The sequence below is a fragment of the Solanum verrucosum genome, unplaced genomic scaffold (genome assembly GCF_900185275.1).
Source record: "Solanum verrucosum unplaced genomic scaffold, falcon-dt-bn FXZP01000210.1, whole genome shotgun sequence".
Lineage (NCBI taxonomy): Eukaryota > Viridiplantae > Streptophyta > Magnoliopsida > Solanales > Solanaceae > Solanum > Solanum verrucosum.
The window spans coordinates 4,203,340-4,218,390 of NW_026020045.1; the positions used below are offsets into that span (position 1 = coordinate 4,203,340).

The window sequence follows — 15,051 nt, forward strand, 5'->3', positions numbered from 1 at the left end:
ATGAGATACATATTTTCATTAATGCATATTTATATTTATATTTGGGTAGGTATTTGTATTTAAATTAAAGTATTATATATGTCACAAATGTATTATCAAGTTAACAAGATCTTCTAACTTCAAAATATATTATTTTAAAATGTTCCGAGTTCTTTTTTTTAAAATATCTCACAAAAAATGTGAAAATATGTGAATATATAAAATGTAGATGTTCTCTTCACATGTTCATATTACATCTAAATAATTTAACGTGGAATACACATGCAAAACATATCTAGTTAGATGACAAGAAAAATACAAAACAAATAATGTCTATAACGTAATATTAGTGAGATAAGACTAACTACATGATTGAACCTCATCAAATTGAAATAAATATATACATTATTATATTTAACTAATAAATTGTTGCATTCACCATCTTCATAAGTTTGCATGAATAAGAGATATATATGACGATCCACATTGAACATTCGCAAAAAAATCTGCAATATTATTTTTTGCTAAGCTTCTTATTCAAACCTTCGCTTAAATAAGCAATACTATTTACCATTACATATATTTTTGGATTTGGTAATCACGTGCAACGCACGTGTCAAAAAACTGGTTTTATGTAAATTTCTTATTGTAGTAAGTTTTTTATTTGGGCTCAACTTAGTCATTTGTGATTTCATTAGAAATATGTTAACTACTCACCAAATTTCAAACCATACAATTTTCATAGAAAATTAATCATTCTAATATCTATAAAAATTTACATAGGGGCAGACGTTTCTAGAAACTAGGCTTATAAATAAAAAGGAGTAGATTCATATTTTGTAATTTAAAGTCTTAAACACAATATTCTAGTAATTTTTCCTATTTATAATGATTTGCACCCTAATCTTCTCAGTTCTTTGTAAAATCATTAAAAAAAAATCCTTTTACAGTTTTTTACAAAGATAATAGAAAAATTAACATTATATTTGTTAGGATTTGAAAATATAATTAAACATAATTAAATAACTTTCTTCCAATAATATAATTGATTGTTCTGGACTTTCTTTCTTAATACACGTACAAAGTCCGAAAAATAAAGACAGAAACCAACATTCTCATTGACTTACAAACAAAAAATTCCACTTAAAGAAGAAAGAAAAAAAGAAGATGAACCACAAAATTTTGAACTTGCTTTTCATAACTTATAAAAATCAGAAGAAGAAAAGATGCAATAAATTATGGAGTAGCAGCAGGCCCAGCACCACTAGTTAAACACCACAAATACCAATTGCTTGGAAGCAACAATGTTTGGCCAAAATGAAAGAGACTTATCTTAAAAATTAATAGTGTCCCCTCCGAGGAATAATAATGTTAGAAACCAAAAAAAAAAAAAGTAGTAGCAACAAATAATTATTCTTTATTTTCATGGAAATAAAAAAACAGTAATAACTTGTATTTAATATTGCTTTTATTTTAAATTTAAATCAATTTATGTTTTGTTTATATGTAATTTCCAATTTTATCCTATTATAATTGAAAAATGAGATGTTTTATAACTTTGCAAAAATCTAAGAAGATAGGGTGCAAACCATTAAAAATGATAGGCAGATGTGTAAATCACAAAAGGGCGTTTATATTAGGGTACAACTAGCAAATTACTCTAAAAAGTTGTATACATTTAATTCCTTGCAATATTCTACGGTCTAATTCACTAATTTCCATTGCTGTAGAGTTTCGAGGAAACTACAAACTCATTATAATACAAAATGTTAGTGCTCACTTTTCAAATCTTCTGCTCTGAATGTTGCATAGTTGTATGATTTAACATAAGTTTACAAGCCAGTGTAATTTTCACTCTGTAGAAATTGGTTACACATAGTCAAAAGTCTCAATTTCAGTGTAACTCCAAATCCCATCTACTTCTTCTATAAATATATTAGCCATACTAAATAAACTTGTCATCATTCATCACAAAATTAAATATGGAGTTCTTTCTAGCCTTGGCAGGACTAGTTGTATTAGCTTTTCTCTGTAAAATTACCACTTCTCGACGCCCAGTTAACCGGAAGCTACCATCGGGGTCCAAAACCATGGCCCATCATTGGAAATTTGAACCTACTTGGTCCTATCCTACATCAATCTTTTGACTTGCTTTCCAAAAAATATGGACAATTGATGCTGCTGAAATTTGGCTCCAGGCCAGTTCTTGTGGCATCATCTGCAGAAATGGCAAAACAGTTTCTAAAAATACATGATGCAAATTTCGCCTCCCGTCCTCTGTTAGCTGGTGGAAAGTATACAAGCTATAACTATTGTGACATGACATGGGCACCGTATGATCCCTAATGGCGCCAAGCACGACGAATTTACCTGAATGAGATATTTACGCCAAAAAGGCTAGACTCGTTCGAGTACATTCGTGTTGAAGAAAGGCAGACCTTTATTTCCCAGTTAAATTCTCTTGCTGGGAAGCCATTTTTTCTCAAAGACCATTTGTCACGATTTAGCCTCTGTAGCATGACAAGGATGGTTTTGAGCAACAAGTACTTTGGTGAATCAACTGTTAGGGCGGAAGATTTGCAGCACCTAGTAGACCAATAGTTTTTACCTAATTGTGCTTTTAACATTGGAGAATGGATTCCATGGCTCAGTTTATTGGACCTGTAGGGGTATGTGAAACAAATGAAGGCTTTGAAAAGAAGTTTTGATAAGTTCCACAACATTGTGCTAGATGACCACAGGGCGAAGAAGAATGCAGAGAAGGACATGGTGGATGTCTTGTTGCACATGGCTCAAGACCCTACTTTGGAAGTCAAACTCACAAATGATTGTGTCAAAGGATTAATGCAGGTTAATTTCTTTCAATTCTAGATTTTCTCTTGTTTTAGACAAACTTCTAACCTTACTAAACTATGGCATGATCTACTAACTGGAGGAACCGATAGCTTGACAGCAGCAGGTCAATGGGCTTTTCAAGAACTTCTTAGACAGCCAAGGGTTATTGACAAGGCAATCCAAGAGCTTGACCAGGTTGTCGGAAATGAGAGATGGGTAGAAGAGAGAGATTGTTCACAGCTATTGTACATTGAAGCAATTCTCAAGGAAACACTAAGGTTACATCCTCTTGGAACTATGCTAGCACCACATTGTGCTATTGAAGATTGTAATGTGGTTGGTTATGACGTAGAGAAAGGAACGACCGTTCTGGTGAATGTTTGGACCATTGGAAGGGACCCCAAGTATTGGGATAGAGCAGAAGAGTTTCTCCCAGAGAGGTTCCTAGAAAAGGACATTGACATGGATGGACATAACTTTTCCTTCTTTCCATTTGGCTCGGGGAGAAGGAGGTGCCCTGGCTATAGTTTGGGACTTAAGGTTATCCGAGCAACTTTAGCCAACATGTTGCATGGATTCATCTGGATATTACCTCAAGGTATGTATACAGAAAGCATAAGTGTGGAAGAACATTATGGGCTCACAACATATCCAAAGTTTCATGTTCATGTGATCTTGGAACCTAGACTCTCTTCACATCTCTATTCCCCTAAGTGAAGGAACTTTCGGATTACTATTAAACATGAACAACTTTTAGGTTTTTGTCTATTCTGTTTTTAGATAAGTTTATACAAGAACAAAATAAGACATATATGAATAAAAATAGTTGTTATATCGATTATGCTTTAATATTTCTATTGGACGAGCACTTCCAATAATCCACAGCCACCACTGCACTTTCTCACTATAAAGACAGAAACAAAAATATACTACTACTTTTCAACAAAGGTGGACTGTCAACTGTGCAAATACAAATGGAGGAATACTCTTATATTAGAGAAGTCATTTCAGTTTCAAAGTGGTCACTTTAACCTTCAGACTCCAAGCTGAGTTATCTACTATTTTACAAGCATACAACATACAATTTTAGACCAAGACTGTCTACTAGACTAAAAGGCTTTGTGTCATATGATCTTTCAATCAATTATTACATGGGAGATAAACCTAAATCCTAGTCAATCTTAGCCTTTAAGCACTAATTTTCATAGTTACTTTTGTGCTTCTAAAATACACATTACTGTCTATTTTGAAACTCTGCAACGTTTTCACCACAAAAAATAAATAATATAGCAATTTACTCAAAAAGAGGACTAAATCAATATCCTCAGCTTATTGCTTTGAAACACAGTATTTTTTGTTTTCACCCAAATTCTTCAAGTTCTTAGTCAGTTGAAACTTGAATAATCTGCTTTCCAACATTTCTCCCATGATAAATACCAACAAAAGTTGATGCAGCATTTTCTAAACCCTCAGCAATGTCTTCTACAAAAAGCAGTTTTTTCTCTCTTATTAGCTGAATAGCAAACTCGAGGTACTTGGAACCTTGTGCCGGAAGTCAAACTCAGAAAAACCTTCCATTCGTAATCTCTTTGAGATAAGACAAAACAAATTGTGGATACCATCTGGTTTCTTTAAATTGTACTAAGAGATCATCCCAGAAACTGCAATCCTACCATAGAGGTTCATGTGCAAAAGCACCTCATCCAACATATTTCCTCCAACATTCTCAAAGTAAACATCAATACCCTTGGGGAAATGCCTTCATTTTGCAAACACACAGTTAGAGAAGCACATCATTCCAGAGTACTAAATTACATGTTTCAAACTCATAAAATTTGATAATAAATTTAAACATTTATCAATGCGCTCTGAAGTCTGGAAAGTCCTTCATTTTGCAATGAGAGACAGATGAAGAAACATGTCACTCCACAGAAAAATAATTTTTTTCTCAACCTAACCAAATTTAACATAGAAAAGTACTTGCTTCTGACTCACAAAATTCAATAATTAATTTCAGCATTTGTCAATACCCTCTAGTAAATGCCTTTTTGCAAACCGAAAAAATAAATCATTCCACAGAAAAGTAATGTTGTGAAGAGTTTCTGTTACGGAAATATCGTAGCTTAACTAACACAATCACACACAAGGCAAATAAAGAAGAAAATAACATAAGAATTTAACAAGGTTTGGCTAAGCCTAATCCACGAGACAGAAGTAGAACGTTTCCACTATGAAAGAAAAAAGATGTATAGTCATATGAATCCCCAACTACAACCCTTATATATGCATCCCAAATCTACAAGAGAAAGGTTTACTCAACCTACAAGAGCAATATGTTTTTCTTTTCCACATCTATTAGGACAATGTATTTCCTGAACCAATATAAATTATGAATTTTCTAAATATACAACGAAAAAATGCAATACATCATTAACAAATCTTTCCCTTGACTTGAATTCTCTTTATTAATAGGAACAGCATCTCTCTATCTTGCCATTATCCCTCGAAAGGGCTCTACTAAGTACGACACACACCAATCAAGTTTGCAATGCCTAAACTTGTTAATAGTGACTACCTTGGTCATCATATCAGTCGGATTATCATGTGTACACACTTTCTTCGCATCACAAACCCCTTTGTGATCTACTACCTTTGTCCCTTTGGCAATGAATCAAACTTCCATGTTTGATTCTTGTGAAGAGACTCAATCTCTTCGCCCATAGCACCAACCCACTACCCACTTATCTTATTCTGAATTAGAAATAGGCAAATAGCCTATTCATAGCTAGTAGACTCAAGCATGTCAATGGTCTATGCAACTGACAAAGCAAATTCAACAAGATTTGCATATCCAAAAAGATTTCCATCCACTACATTTGCAAACCTTTTCAGTCTGTTGATCACTCTCTTCTCGATGCATGTTGCAATGTTATTCGGTTGTTGTTGTATAGGTGCATCAACATTATCATCTTGATTAAGGTTTTGCACCTCCTCCATTTCCTCCGCTCCTGAACTTCTGAGTTGAGCTAGTGGAAATTCAACTTTTAGCTTTACACGGTCACAGACACCACAACCTGTTTCTGCTATTGCCTTTTTCCTCTAACTGTTCAGTGAGATATATTCATTACATGTACCTACTGACCATTAACCTTGGAGTCTTCTGATCTATGCATCACAATCTATAACCCTTCACTCCAGTTGCATACCTTAGAAATATACACTTATTTGCTCGCGGATCAAGTTTAGTCATCCATCATATGAAGATAAACAGGACAACCAAATATTCTCAAATTTGAATAATGCAAATCGGGCCATACCTTAGAAGGAGTTTTGAACTCAATTGTTGTGGATGGAGATCTGTTGACCAAATAACAAGTTGTATTGATTGTTTCATCCCAAAAGTACTTGCTAACACAAGTGTGAAAGCACGCTTCATGCCCTATTACGAGGTAATTTGTTCATACGTTCTTCAACACCATTTTGTTGTGTTGTTCTAACACAAGTATGGTATCACATTATGCCTCTCTTCTACAGAAATCATTGAGCTCTGAGTTGTAAAATTCCAACCCATTGTTGGTCCAAAGATGCTTAACTTTTCTTTGTCTGTCTCTCAACCATCGTCTTCCATTTAACAAATGTTCGCAATCCCTCATTTTTTCTTTCAGAAAATACATTCATACTATTCTTGAGTAACCGTCAATCAAAAACATAAAATGCGTGGCACCACTCTTTGAGGGAACTTTGTTTGGACCCCATAAGTCTGAATGTATATGGTCTAACTTGTCTTTGGTCTTGTTTATTGCCTCCTTGTTGAACTTCACCCTTGTTTGCTTACAAAGATACAATGCTCAGAAAAATTCAAAGCTTGATTTTTGTGGCCACCCAACAAATTTCGCTTGCTCAACAAAGAAAGTTTCTTGTTACTCGTACAACCATGTGCAATTGGCACAACTAAAACTGATTCAGATCACTTTTTTGAGAAGCTACATTTCCTTCCCCTTACTAATTCATATCACTATTTTGAGAAGCTACATTTGCTTCCCCTTCAAGTACACTGGCTTGAAGATAATACTATCTAGAATGTAGCTTACTCTTAATGAGTACCATGGACCCTTTACACAAACTCAGTTTCCCATTATCTCAATGAAAGTTATATCTCTAATCATCCAAAGTTGAGAGAGAATCGAACTATTCTTCATTCGAGGAACATATCAACACTCAATGTTTCTGATAATATCATCAAACATTCTCAGTTACCTATCTCCTCTACTGCTAATGGAGTATCATCGCCTAAGTAGACAGTCTCATTTGTTTGCTTGTAAGTTGCAAATCAATTCTTGTGTAGACACATATAATAAGTTGCACCAGAATGAAAAACCAAGAAATTATGCCTATGACTAAAACTCACAACACAAGTTTCCCTTATATAGTCATTGTTATCAGAATTGGTTCTAGTGTCAACAATATTTGTAGAGTTAACAACTTTCTACTTCCCTATTTTATCCTTAAGCTTAGGAAAATCTCTTCTATAGTGACTCTGCTCCGCGCACTCATACCAGTCCTGCTTCCTTGCTCTAAACTTCAATATGGTGTTTTTCTACTAAGTTCTTCCCCTACTAATAATACCCTCACCCTCAGTCTTGTTATCCAGAAAGCTCTTCATAAAACTCCTTAGATTTTAGTGCATTACTAACTTCATCTAGTGAAATACTGCCTTTCTTATATAGCAACGTATCAACAAATGCATTATAAAATGATGGTAAGAAACATAACATGATCAAGGCCTGATCCTCACTCTCTATTTTGATATCTATGTTCTTCAGGTCCACTATGATTAAATTAAACTCATCAAGGAGAGTTTTAACCAATCTACATTTGTTCATATGGAGATTGTACAACCTCTTTGTTAGGTAGAGACGCTTTATCAGCAATTTCGTAGAATATATATCTTCCTACTCCAAAGAAGGCTATATATAATGCTCAAGAAGATAGCACTCAAAATCCTCCTTTTAAAGTTTCTGTCTTCTCTGGCTCTTTCATCTCTTTAGAAAAACCTCTTTAATTGTCTTTCATAACCCTTGTAACACTAAAGACAGTCTCATTCTAATTTTCCATAGATTGAAACTAGATCCACCATTAAATTTCTCTACCTCATACTTTGTTAAAGATGATGAAGTCATCTTAACCCTTGCTATTGTTACAGAAATATCGTGCGTTAACTAGCGCACAAACACACACACAACAAATAAAAAAGAAAAATAACACAAAAATTTAATGAGATTTCGCTAAGCCTAATCCCCGAGGAAGAAGTAGAGAGTTTTTCATTATGCAAAATAGAAGGGTACAATCATATGAATCCGCAACTACAGCCCTTTTATATAGGCAGAATAGATTTAGTTTTATTTGGTGCACACCTAAACTTTACGTTGGCCTAGTTAGCCCCTTGAACTTGATAATTTTATAGTCACGACCTTCCGAGACGTTGATGTGGCGAAGAGTGTTATCCACTCTCTTTAAGGCGCATGAAAAGGGGAGAATATTTGAAAAAAATCGGCTTCCAAGTGGGTATTTTCAACTATTTAATTGCCACATAGTCAATATAATGATTTGTTTTTTTCAATTGTATTTCTCTATATATTATTCTTAATATACAAAGCATATTTTATTCTAAATGTTTCTTTTATTCTTTTTCTGTTGCAATCATTATTTGTTTCAACTACATATTTCTTTTCTTTTTCTAGACCCAAATTCACAAAACTTAGTTGGAACTTTCTTTATTTTAGCTCTATTAATTGAAACAGGTATTTTTGGTTGAAATTTTATTTATTTTTTGTTTGGTTGCGATTATTATTCTTTCTAACTGAATAATTCTTCTTTCCCTGACCTTGATTAGAATATCATTATCTTTAGCCAAACAAAAAAATCATAGTCAAAATATTGTTGTTCTACTTTTTTCTACATAATTGACCCTAAAAGATGATTTAAATAATTAGTGAACTAAAAAGGTAAAAATGGAATTTTTCTAAAAGCAAAAGGCACATGGACAAAAAAATTCATATGGCAACGCGTGTGTCACACATCCATGGGTTGTCAGCCTTTAGGGGGTTGTGGCTATCAAATTACCAAGTTGAGGGGGATAATTAAGCTAACGCAAAGTTTGGGTGTACACCGGATAAAATTTGACAAGTTTGGGGAGGTCACGATCTATTTTGCCTTGTTCATAATTTCAAGTAGTCTCAAACCGATAAGAGAAAGATTTTCTCAATCCTACAAAGACAATATATATTTCTTTCCCAAATCTATTAGGGCAATGGGTTTCCTAAACCAATAAGGATAATGGGTTTCCTAAATATACAAGGGAAAACTCAAGACATAATTAACAGTATTTCTTCCATTAAAGCAAACTTGACATGAAAACCTACTACTTTCAGACTCATAATATTTGATAATTAAATTCAACATTGTCTATAAATGAGATCTAATCTAAGCTTATTGTATGTGTCTCTGTGTCAAAAGAACAAACAAATAATGCAGATATTCTTGGGCCATAAAAGAAATCACCTTTTCAAGGCTCCGGCAAGATCATTTCCTTGTTTGTAGTTAAAAGCATCATCGAAGCCAAGTTGTGATTTTAAAAGATGTACCTGCAAAACACATCATTAATAATGGGCAGTTGCATAGAAAAGCAAAAGTGAAATATTACCTTTTCATCAGTACTAGCACTGCCAACGACATATCAACCTTTCATTTTCGCAAATTGTCCAACAAGCTGACCAACTCCTCCTGCTGCAAATGAGACATAAACTACATCCCCTTCCTTAGCAGAGCATAGATTATTAAAACCAATATAGGCTGCAAGTCCTGGCATACCTGTAAGTTCATTGTTTCACGTGTATTCTTCAGAAAGAACAATCAGCAATTTGTCCATTCTATTTTTGCAAAACCCAATCTGAAATTTTCAATTGGGCTAATAAACAATAGATTTTGAAGTGAAGTACTCCCCCATTCAGTGGCGGAGCCACCTTACAAGTAGGGAGTTCGGCGAAAAATTATATTATTTATACATGGTTAAAAGTATTTTTTAGGTATATATAGTAGATGTCGAACCCCCTTCGACTAGTTCGTGTGTCTATTTTTTCAGATTTTGAACCCCTTACTGAAAATCTCGGCACTGCCATTGCCCTCGGTTTCAAAAATAATGACACATTTCTATAATTAGTAATAATTTAACTTTAAAATGCTCATAAATGATTTTCTAGTCACACAAATATGTATGACTCATTTTAGACCAAAAGTGTCTCTTTCTTTCTTTATTAAACTTGGTGTCAAGTCAAAGTAACTGATGAGTAATTGTTTGAATGAGCATAAGCAGGAAGCAAGGGAGAGAGGAGTAATTAGGAAATTGATACCTAAAATTCCAGCATAGTATGAGAGAGGCACATCTGTATATTTGATCCTGAAAAGTCCATTGGTATTAAGAATCAAAGTATAGACTTCCCAAGCAGTCATTCCCCGTATATAATCCCCCTCCTCAAAATTTGCATCTGTGGATTTAATAACTTTTGCCACACCAAGTCCAATAATTACCTAAAATTGAAATGCGACATATCACTGAAATTGTGCACCATTGACAAATAAGATGAGGAATGAAAAATATACTTACAGAACCAGGATTGAATGAGGCAAGTAAAGGAACATCGTTGGATATATGATGAGACATCATGTGGCGCATATAAGGGTCACAAGCCAAGTAAAGATTCTTGACAAATAAACCCTTTGATCCTTGTGGAATATGGCTACTTATCATTGAACTTCGTAACTCAAAATCACTCTCTTTTGGATACCCTTCAACATAATTCTTCAACACAACTTGCTTGTTAGCTAACATCATGCTTGAATCCATTACTCTCTCTTTTCTTCTCTCTTTTCACTCAAATGTACACCGCCTATAGTCAAACCACAACTACCGCCTGCCACCTCAACAAATACAGCTGCAAACTTCTTTAATTATTCTTACTCCATTTAATTGCTAATAATAATGTCTAGGATATGTATTTAATAGTGTCATCACATTTTTCTCAATTTCTTTTGTCCTTCTCTGTGCCACTCAGGGTATATTTATTACACTTTAAAATAGGGTAATGCTAAATGGCTAGACAATTTCGTCAAAAATTTAAAAAGTCTATAATATTTTATTTATTTTAAAATAAATTAATTTTTTTCATTTTTTAATTAAAAAAATATTAAAGTTAAAAGGATAAAAATATTCAAAAAGGTAAAATAACATATATAGAATACTATTCTGGCCAAATTTTCTGGCCAAAAGAATTTTTCCTTTAAAATATTCCTAGTTTATAGCATTTTCAACCTTTCTATTTAAATATAAATACATAAACTATTTATTTATAAGATCAATTTCAGTAATAAAAATGCTTTAACACTTTGTGGGTCATTTGGTAGTTGGTTTGAAGGTGAGTTATGTCTGTATTAAATTCCGCATAAGTAATATCATGTTTGATAGCTAGTTAGGAGGTAAACTATTTTTGTATAAAATTAATACAGTGTTTGATTTTCAATTTAAAAACTCAGATAACTAATATATGTTTCAATTATGAGGAAAACTATTTATTATTTTATGTAAGATAAAAAAAATCGAGTAACTAATCCATACATAACTAATAGCTGCATAAAATAATATATAAATTCTCTCGTAACTAATTCTTGCATTACTAAAATCTGCATATCCCTAATCAGCTACCGAACAATCTCTTATACCTTAACGAAAACTTCAACACTTATAATTTATCAGCTATTTATAATCAACTAATTTAGCGCTTATAACTTATCAACTATTTATAATTAGATAATTAAAATTACCTCTAAACCTTAAATTTATATATCTATATAAAGGAGAAACATAGAAAAGGTGGTGTGACACCTCTCTATGGCCTCCATTCATATTTATCTTTTTTCTCTTTTTTTGACAATTTTTTCCTTCATTATTTAATTATTTTATTTTTAATATCTCAAAAAAGTCTTCACATTCAATTACTCAACTTTTCACCTATCACTATAATATTTTTTTTAATCAAAAGGATTGGGTCGAGCCCATTTATTGAGAATAGCCAAAAATTACATGACTTGAGTCCAAAAGTGACCCCAAGCCCAAATTTTAAAAAAGCAATTACTAAAACTTAAACAAAGACAATCAACAAAACAAAAATAGAAAGTGTAGTCATTGTAGCAGCTCTTGCGACTTTGGGAAATCGCCATGGGAGATATCTGCAAGCTGAGTTGATGTTGGTAACATAATCACGCGGTCGAGTAGAGATCCACCTTGGGCGTTCACAAGTCCCACGAACACCAAGAATTCATACTCAATGAAGACTTCTTCAACCACTAGATCAGGGATTCCAAGTCACCGATAGCCAACATCAATCTCTCACAAATACTTATCGATCTTCTTAACTATAGAAACAACCATAGAAATGACCACAAGTAGTATCCATTTCTTCATCCCTAACAAGTTGAGCTCCATAGAAGCTAATACCACTATTTAAAGACTGTTTGGAACCTATCCATTGCCAAAATTGATTCTCAGATTAAGGTATAAATACCTTCAACTGGTTGTCACTGTAGATCTAATTTGTTGTTTTGTTGTGTTGATCCCTCATGCGATTTACTCATCGGTAGGTATCCATTTCTTCGTCCCTAATAGGTTGAGCTTCAGCGGAGCTAATACAACTATTTAAAGACTCCAATTTGGTACCTTACGATTGTCTGCCATGATTATAAAACTGAGGTAACATTTCATTAGTTGATTGTATCTTCATAAATGAGTTGTTGTTCTATTGATTCCCTCTGCTATTTTAACATTTCTTTGCTCTTATATTTGGTACCCCTAATTTTTCAAGTTGTTGTCACGCCCCAAACTCAAGGGGAGCAACTGGCTCCTAATGCCAGAACTCAGGCCCGAGCTGACCCTATTGAACCGTTTGCTACTAGTGCATGGCAGCCACACACAATCAAGAAAACAAATAAGTATATCCCGGATTAAAATTAAGCCCTCGACCGGCAAAGCCCCTGTCAACTAATCTATAAAAGAAACAACTACTCCCCAAGAGTTCATATAAAGAAATAGCCAACTAAAAAAGAAGTCCTGATTGGGCCGTCGAGGCCACCATGATCTCTTTAGCAAAACTGAAAGCAGGTATATATCAATACAATACATCAAACAGCTAGCAAGCATCAGCAAACCAACAAACTAGGATAGCATAGCCATAACGTAGTTTTACACCCCACACACTAGTCTGCAAGCCTCTAAGAGTGGTAAAGATTGGCGGGACAGGGCCCCAGCCTACCCATAAAAGTATATACAACAAAAGCAAACAAACCTCTCAACTCTGGCAGCTTCGGAGGAAAGGGGCTAGCCAACCAGATAGAAGTCAATCCTGCTGTTGAGGAGGTCTACTGGGTCGACTGTCGATTCCTGCATACATGAATGCAGCGCCCCCAGGCAATGGGGCGTCTGTACAAACTAATGTACAGAGTATGAAAGACCATAGACTAAATGAGCAAGCATCATAATATACCAAAAGCAATCAAGTAAGGAAATCAAATTTAGATAAGCATGCTAACCCACTACTGAGTCTAAAAAAATACAATAATGATCAAACAACAACCTAACCAAGCCTCCATAAGCTCGGTAGGTACAAACAACATATCACCTACCTAGGCCCTATACTAGAAGGTGCCAAATCAATTTACATAACCCTATCGGTAGCCCATTGTCTTTGTAAGAAGTCAGATAGCCCTTTTAGGCAACGATCTAGCCCCGTAGGCAGCGCATAGCCCTCTTAGGCAACATCATAACTTTGTGGGCTGCACGTAGCCCTCTTTTGCATCACATAGCTCTGTAGGCAACACATAGCCCTCTTTGGCGTCAAAATAGCCCCGTAGGTAACACATAACACTCTTTAGCATCAATATAGACTCGTGGGTAACAGATAGCCTTCTTAGGCAATAACATAGTCCTATTAGACAACATCATAGCCCCCATAGGATGTCCATACCTCAACAACTAACCACAATATCCCCAAGGGCAACAACAAACTAATGAATAAGCTAAAGGTGAGAAATTTAGCTATAAACAATATATATATATATATATATATATATAGTTTCCAAGTCGTTCCTAACTCAGGGTCGTACTTAACAGATTATGAGTCCCTATAATGAGGGTTTATAACCACTCAATCAGTCAACCATTCACAATTACATCTACAAGATCACCAACATTAACTACCCTACTATATCACTCCCAAGCTCTAAGGAAATATGTTTAACGAAGGGAAATAGCCTTAATATACCTTTTCCTTTATAATTTATACTGAAAATACCTCTGTCCACATCACTACAACAATAAAGAAAAAGGTAAAATCAATCAGTAATTAAGGATAAAAATTACTACGACAATTCGACAATCGATACGGATTCCTATCGTAAACTACAATCCAAGACCTAAGGTATCCGTAAACTGATAAAAGGCGATTCCTACCTTTTTTTAAATGACCAGAACACTTGAATACAATCACTCCACTGAAAAAAAATCATGCTGCCACAACCTCCATGGAGCTACACCATGAAAATTATACCAAAACGACGAGCTCGCAATGTAGGGCAATTTTCAATAAGAGGCCAATAAGAGATCATGAACTCACAAGGATGATTTGAGGAGTATTTTTTCTAATTTTCGTGGGTTTCTCATGATTTGGAATGAAGAAAAATGAAGAAGATGCTATCTTATAAGCTTCCACCGACTTAGGGGACCCACCTCACGTGCCTGCTTGCGCAGTCTCGCAAAAATGTGAATATCTCTCTATTCTAAAGTCGTATGAACAAACCGTTTGATGCATTGGAAACTAAGCTCGTAGACCTTCGATTTAATGGGTTGTGGGTCCCATAACTCGTTATATATTTGGAGAAAACTTCCGAAACATTTGACCCAAATTTCAGAGAAATCTTTATAAAGGAACTTACGATAACTTTCGCCCACTTTTATTTTGCGACTTACCTTACTTCAAAACTTGAGATACAACCCATGAACACTTAAAATATGACATACCACATCATTCTTAATTTATTACTCACCCTCTTTGTCTTTCCACAAATGTACGAATTAATTTAGGCGTTTAGAAAAGTCGGGGTGTTACATCTTTCCCCCCTTAGAAACATTCG

General features: G+C 34.3%; 2 pseudogenes; one reads left to right on the top strand and one right to left on the bottom strand.

Annotated features, from left to right (window-relative positions):
* The first annotated feature begins 1,961 nt into the window (after positions 1-1,961).
* LOC125821770 (trimethyltridecatetraene synthase-like) lies at positions 1,962-3,531 on the top strand (annotated as a pseudogene).
* Positions 3,532-4,185: 654 nt separating this feature from the next.
* On the bottom strand, positions 4,186-10,780 carry LOC125821766 (2-alkenal reductase (NADP(+)-dependent)-like; annotated as a pseudogene).
* Positions 10,781-15,051: the final 4,271 nt, after the last annotated feature.